This window comes from Lactuca saligna, chromosome 9 (assembly GCF_052625555.1).
Source record: "Lactuca saligna cultivar CGN05327 chromosome 9, ASM5262555v1, whole genome shotgun sequence".
NCBI lineage: Eukaryota > Viridiplantae > Streptophyta > Magnoliopsida > Asterales > Asteraceae > Lactuca > Lactuca saligna.
In genome coordinates this window covers 84,625,016-84,633,227 of record NC_136425.1, presented here as the reverse complement: position 1 = coordinate 84,633,227, position 8,212 = coordinate 84,625,016, and positions in this window count along the sequence as shown.

Here is an 8,212-nt window from a genome sequence, read left to right as displayed (position 1 = left end):
ATTACGAGAGATCATAGAGAGAGACTCACAAAAATTGCTCAAATTGCGACAAAAGTTGCCAAACCGAGAATCGTTCTTAAAAAGTCACGTTTATCGTGAAAACCAAGATCTGATACCAATTGTAATGACAAAGAACATGGTTTGACATGCGGAATTAAAGCTTGCACAATTGAACATGGTGATTTGGGTGTTTAAGAGATATATTGAATGTATATGGTGTTACAAAAAAGATCTAGATCTAGACTACATAATTAACACACACTTACACACTCACTTCTACATCTCTCAAGCACACCTCTACAAGTGGTATGAACCCACTATTTATAGAGGTGTTTACATGTCTCTCTCTCACTCTAACTAACAAATGGGTCTAAAGACTAAAGCACCACATGCAAGTGGGTTTTAAAAAATGTCACACCCCAAAACCGGAACGATGGAAACGTTCTGGGGTGGATGATGTCATGTCAAGTATCACAACACATGCATTACAGTAATCAAAGTACAACAAAACATTGCATTAATAGTAATAGTTTACCTGGTTCGTATTACAATATATCGAAGTGATACAAGTAAATGTAATAAGAACAGTATGGTACTAAGCTATCTTCATCAACAGCTCCGGAGATGTACCTGTCTAGTGCTGACCTGAGAATACAAGTTATTTGAAAAGCGGGTATCAACATTTTTACAAATGCTGGTGAGTTCATAAGTATTTAGTGACATTTTGTTCAAATAACTTTATAATGTAGTAGTTTAAGACTTTACAGTGTATTAGAGTTCTCTCCAGAAAATCCTATATTTTCTTTAATAAAAGCAGCCTTCTACCAAGACCGGACGGAGTTATGTGGTAAAAAGTAGTTTTCCTTTAATCGCTATCATTATCAAAATATTGAATTTGATTATTAAAGGAAGCACAAGAAGACAGGGAAATAACATATGCCTCAGCAGTGAGGACTGCTGACTAAGGCAAAGGGATCATAGACTCCAGGAGAGTATCGAACGAACGACACGCCTGGTTCCGTCTAACAAATGGAGACACAGACCCCAGAAGGTACCAAATGGAAGGTACAACTGGTAAGGTCTAAAACTGTGAATAGAGACCGTTGACAGTATCAAATGAAGGATACATCTTACAAGGTCAACACAAAGAATACAGACCGCAAACAGTATCAAATGAAAGATACATCTTGCAAGGTCAACACAAAGAATACAGACCGCAGATAGTATCAAATGTAAGATACATGTTACAAGGTCAACACAAAGAATACAGACCGCAGACAGTATCAAATGAAAGATACATCTTGCAAGGTCAACATAAAGAATACAGACCGTAGACAGTATCAAATGAAAGATACATCTTGCAAGGTCAAAACAAAGAATACAGACCGCAGATAGTATCAAATGAAAGATACATCTTGCAAGGTCAAAACAGTGTGACTCTGAAAATGAGTTACCAGCATACAGTGTAAATTGTCGGTGAAATACCGTTACCTTAAGGCCATGAATTATAAGGCAACCTGGGATACTTGTAACCATACTAACCGACACTAGAGTACCTGACGCCCTACAAGCGTCTATAAATTATGACATTTGTCACCCCTGGGCTTGGTGGGCCGTGGACTGTAGCTAGAAGTCAGGGTGCGGGGGTGTCAATCCCGTATAGATCTATACACACAATGTCCGCTCTCCCTGCAGGAGACTCTGGTTACCAACTAGACGACGGAGAAAGCCGTGTCCTGAAGATGCATCCCAAATAGTGGGTAGAGACTTCCAAATAGTGGGTAGTGTGTTTCTAATATAAGTGCTAAACTAGAGGTAGAGACTCTTAACTGAACTGACTAGAGTAAACCTATATGTCTATACTCGTATACATAACATACAACTAATGAATCAAACGACCTTCGGACGGCCATCCGATCCCACCAGACCACATCTCAACGAAGAAAAGGAAATAGGGCGGACAAACCTTCCTAAGTCCTTCAATCATTATTTATATGCACCTATACAAGTACAGACATACATCTAACCACGATTGAGTGTGGAATAATCGAATCGTGATGTATAACGTACAATGTGAGCGAATAGTGTGGAAATACGGAATCATACAGTGTGAGCGAATAGTGTGGAAATACGGAATCATACAGTGTGAGAGAATAGTGTGGAAATACGGAATCATACAGTGTGAGCGAATAGTGTGGAATACGGAATCATACAGTGTGAGCGAATAGTGTGGAATAATTGAACCATGAAGTATAAGTGCACCAAGTATAAGTGTATCACGAAGTGGAATCGACAACTGATGAAGTAGGACGCCTATCAAGTATAAGTGACTACAAGTATAAGCGAAATAGAGGCAATAACAGGTATAAGCGTATCAAGAAGTGAAAGCGTTATCAAGTAGGAGTTTTAAATAAGTAAAGCGGAGCAACAGGAATAAAGAAGTACAAGTATACGTTGTAAAAGAGAATTTGACGAAAACCTTGGAAAACCTTTATACTTAGGAAAATTACATTTGGTATCCTTTGGTAAAATGAGTTTGAAAGCCTTCAGAAATTCTTTGAAAACTTTCCATAAACCAGTTTAAAATGTACTTTGACAAAGCAGTATAAGTGAGAGTTTTGAAATAATTGAAAACCTTTTTGAAAACCATTATAGTGTCCTACTCGGTAACACAGTGTACAGTGTGGTAAAATCTTGTGCATGCACGTTATCAATCACATGTGATTGATATGATAACTGGCATGTTTAACTTGTATCCCCACCCCCCACCCCCTATAAAACATGTAAAAACATTAAAAGGTTCATTCAAGGGTATGAACTCACCTGTAGTGAGTGGTTCTGATGACAAAGTTGGATTTGATGCTAGGTGTCAAGTGGTGACTTAAGTACACACGCGAAGCCTATTTAGCATATATTGGCACATATATGGATATAATTAGTGTTATGAACAACTAATTGATGATTCTGGGACCATCATAGGGACTAGTAAACACTTATAATGAAGTGTTATAATCATATATGATTGTATGAGGGTTTATAAGGCTATACAAGAGGGTGTATGGCCAAAATACACACTATATGTGTGTGTGCGGCCAGGTGTGCGGCCTAGTGTGCTGCCAGCACATGTGTGCGGCCAGCACATGTGTGCGGCTCTGTGTGTGGCCAGCACATGTGTGCAGCCCTGTGTGCGGCCATGTGTGCTGCCAGGTGAAGATCTTGGTGTTCTTGGTACCTTTTATGAAGATCTTCAAGGAGAATGGATGATACTTGAGAGGATTTTTGTCTTCTATGTTTGAAGAAGTGAAGGTAGTGTTCAAGAATGAGGTAAGGGTGGTATATATATATATATATATATATATATATATATATATATATGTAGAGTGTGCGGTTGGGGAGGTGTGAGGCCGCAAACAAGAGTGTGTGGCCGCACACTCCATGTGTGCGGCCGCACACTCCATGCGTTGGAGTGTTTAGCCCGGTTTTGATTCCTACGCTTCGAGTTAACCCTTTTTAACACTCCTACTATGATTATATCACATTTAGAATGCTTCATCAGACTCTAAAGGGTACTACTATATAGAAAAATAAGTCTAATATTGGAAAGAATTGAAGAGTGCATGCGAGAAGTTTTTCGGGTTGCCACATCATCCCCCTGTTAAGGGAATTTCGTCTCGAGATTTGAGTTTAAGTTACTGGATTATTACAAATAACTAAGTAAAAAGATGAGGATATTTCAGTTTTATCTGATCCTCGTGTTCCCAAGTGAATTCCGGCCTGCGCTTGGCGTTCCAGCGAACCTTCACAACCGGGATGCGGATTCCATCTCGTGTAGCTAGTGGGTTCCAACTGGGGTATCTATGAGGTTAAAGTTCTCAATGGTTTCTATCAAGATGAGTGGGGTACGAAGAGTGACGTCTGATAATTGCATATCGAGTCTAAGGAGTGGATCGATCAGGTGTGAAACTTGTGGAGTATACAAAAGTAGTATTGGCCTGATGAGGATTGGACCAAATCTCTGTGAGGATTCTCAGATGGCCCTAAGCTCTGAGAAGGGTAGAGCTTTTCAGTACTTAGAACGTAGTGTACTTCTATGGCAAGATCATCACTGGCGTGATCGCCGTTCCAAAGTTCCTAACGTTCTCACTCGTACTTGGTGTGTAGTCCTTCAGGTTGGTTCTTAGGAAGCGCGGGTGGTCTTTGGTCTCACGGTTCCTGTCAACTGGCTGATAGAGACTTTCTAGATCATCGGATGGGTTGCGTGACTATGGTTATCTGTCCTCTATAGAGTGTCTACCTCAAGTTGGGGCAAAATGAAGCTGCACTAAAGAATCTTGAGATACGTAAACCCTGAGAGTCGGAGAGATAGGGTTTTACCAGACGAGTGTTGGACTATCTCAGGAGGTGGTTCTACTATTTCTGGGCGAGATAGTATTCGTGGAACACCTAATAGTCCAATTAATCTCTAAGGCTTTGGTTTATTATCGTGTGGAAAGCGCATGTTCCTACATAACCCCTCGACTAACACTAAGGCTGGTGTCAAGTATATAATCTCCTCGGGATCTGGGTCATGAGGCTTAACGCCACTACTATCGCACTTTGATCCATTATTCTTGGCTGCGAAGGTTATCCTGGGGTTCTCGGTATCCTAGTGTTTACTTCGGAGAATATAATCAATCGTTTGCAAGGCGACGATAACTTCCTCCATGTGAGAGGGCGGAGGATGCTAGGCACCACTTATCTGTAACAGGGTGGACGAAGTGCCTGAGTAGTGCGAGCATCTACTGCAACTACTCTTCCGAAGGTTCTGAGTCTTCTCGGTCTAGATCAAATCTAGTGAGTATAGGTTCCCATCACTTGGAGTTGTAATCTTTTCATCCACTCTTCTTAGGGTTTACTTTATCGCAGCTCTTGGATTTCCAGGATATTCGCCACGATGCTTAATTCGAGGGATTAAGCGTGAATGGATGGTTGTAGCCAATGTCCTTGACGTTTACGACTCAGATTTATTTACCAACCGAGGGTGATAGCTACTAGGTTGGCTCAAGCGGAATGACACAACTTCGGACTTGTGGTCATTATAGTAGCTCAATGTAGGGTTCTCTTGACTCTAGCTCCCGTTCCATGGGATAGGATGAAGGGTCTTTCTAGGGAATCTACTAGGTATGCTTCGGGTGGTTATCGTCTTCTGGAATGCATGTAGTGCCTTTCGCTTCAGTTCTTATTTGTCTAAGGAGGGTCAGTTAACAACGTGCGGTACCCCTTTCCTGGGTACTTTGGAAGGTTTGAGGTAAGAGGGACGACCGACGGATCGCATTAGGTTTGATTATTTGTATTATGTTTAGGTTCGGAAGAACCTTTATTTGCCGAAAGGGCTACGGAGAAAGTTCTTTTTACACAGCACTAAGGATGAACACATGGTTGAATGAAGTCAAACCATGATCGATAGAGTCGTCGAAGTTGGCACACTCCAACATGATACAAAGTGAGGGTCGATAGAATCATGCGCCGAACAGTCACACAAGTTCTAGGCGTCTCGGGTTTCGTCCTATGTATTACTATCGCGGATACTTGGACCAATAGAGTTGACGCGGAACTATAGAGTGTTCTAAGGGTTTCTGAGTGGAGTACCTTTTCATGAATGAATTTTCACAAGGCATTTCTATAATCGCCTAACATATACTAGTCATGTATAATTAAGGTAGGGAGGATTGTTGACTGATTGACCCCGCCCTAAATCCACAACCCAACGAGGAACAGGAAATGAGGCGGTATTCGTTCACTCTAGGTCGATCCATCTTAACTATAAATGGCTGTAACGTATATGTTTTAGCCATTACAGTTTTTACCTAATGAATTTTTAAATTTTGATAACAGTGCTGTGACTTTTGCTTTAATGGGAAAATTTACATTTTGAGTTAGTCTTTAAATGTTTTCAGTTTAGTTATCCGGGATCGAGAGACGTACCAAAATCTACTAGGTTCCTTGATGCTTCTCCCTAAGCATTAGAGTTAGACTTCTCCTGTGTCTTTATCTTTCCCTTCGGTTGGGCAGTCCTTCTTGAAGTGTCCTATTTCACCACATAGGTGGCAAACTGTACTGGTCGCCACATTGGTGGTTGATGTAATGAATTCAATCGGGGTTCTGCAGATGCGGGCAGTATGCCCCAACATGTGGCACCTAGCACAATAGAGTTTCCGGCATATACCATGATGATGGTAGCTGCACTTGCTGCAATGGGGAAGGTTTCCTAAGTATGGTCTCCTAGGTGTAGGGATGGAAGGGTTGGTAGGGAATTTGACCATCTCAGCTCGTCGTCCTTCGGAAGGTCCTTGAGCCGAGGTACTTCCCTCCTCGATCTTGATCTTTCTCTTCAGTGGATTTGGGTGAGGTTCTTGGGTGGCTGGGTATGAAGGTGTTGGTTGCTGTTGTCCATTTCTAGGATCGGAAATTCCAGTAGGCACCTTGCTAACATTGGCGTTGTTAGCATTCAGGTGAGCCATGACAGCTGCTACAGCTGCTGAAACTGCAGCTTGGAACGTAGCTTCATCGAATAAGTGTGTAGGTTTCTTGCTTGTGGATTGGTTACGCTTCTTCGAAGGCATGGTTTTCCTATACGGAAAGGAATGCATGAAAATGAGAGAGGGTGGCTAAACCCTGGACATATATGTCCTAACTGTATTAAGCAGTAATTTTTCCCGTGCCTCAAGTACTGGTTGTCTGAGTGTTGACCTACATCCCTATGATGTAGTACTAGTGTACAAGGTAAGAGTGTGAGTATTGGAAAAAGGCCATAAGATGCAAGTCGTTCCTACTAAGTTACCTTTATACTGGGAAAGGTTTCACTCTCCGATCTGGAGAGGTTTGAGAACTGTTCGAAATGAAACAGTGGAAAGAGAGGCTCATGAAGACTTATGGCTAAACAACCTCAACAGAGGTGTGGGGATCCGCTCTAAGCGCATCATTGGCAACGGGAACAAGGCGATTTACCTAACACATAGCGTGAGTAGTGTAACCACTAACTCACTAAATTGTATTATTTTTAAGGGTTAATTAGTGTGACAAACACGAGGAAAAGACAACTCTCGGGTTCCATGCACTGGCTCCCTCTGTCTGCCTCGTATCTTTGACTGGTATCAGCGTTGGTTTCCTTCGGGTAGTTACCTAGGGTTCTCTTCTCGTATGGATATATTGAATTTCTACCCCGCCTTACTTCCGAATTCCCTATGGGTGTCATCACTACATGATAGATGACTAGAAATCTCGGAAATTTAGGCGAATCTATCACTGATGTCCCTAAAAGATATAGGCACTTGGTGAATTTAATAGTCTCGACCTAATTCATTCGTTTCCGAGCTGGAAATCTTCCAAATGAACTTCTTCGAGGTCGAAATCAACTCTTCTGCCGAGTACTAAAGTGGATAGGGTTTTCTACAGGGTTCGTGCGAGAATGGAAATGTCTGAAGAATCCTAAGAGATTATTAACATTTCACTGGATGATCCATATCGAGTCCTGCTATGATTACACAGGGTATACAAATCACATATAGCTTAGATCCGATAGGCCTTTGAATATGTGATACTACTCTAGAACCACATCCCAATGAGGAAAAGGAAATAGGGTAAAACCACACATTCTTAGCCTATGGGATCCTCATTATATATGACTTTGGAAGTATACTCTCTGTAGTTGTAGGTATATCAATAAGGATCTTTTAGTTCTTCACACAAGGTTATCTATGTATCCTAAAATACCCCTATGGTATTTTAATTTCTTGTTTGTTTCTTATCTTCTGATTATGATTCTAGGATTAACATGAGTCTTTTAGTGTTCCAAAATACTCCTATAGTATTTTAACTTTATGTTTGGCTCTAGCATTCCTAATTGGTAAGTTTCAGACTTGTTGTAACACCACTATCACTCCCAAGCACACGTTCATCGCGTCTCGAATAAATGTAGTTGATCAGGTTACATTTATTCCAGCGTACGATTACATAACTGCCTAGGTTTGACTGTAGTGCTCAACATCCGAAGACTTTTATTACTGTTCTTCTTGTGATACTTGTGTTCAAGTGTTTAGATTCTGGATGTTATTATACTTTGGTAAAATATGGTTATATTTTAAAGTATAATTCTTGGTCAGAGTGTTTTATCCCTTTTTGCATTTATAGGTTGTATATCTTTTATGAATTGATATACTAAGCTCACTATAAA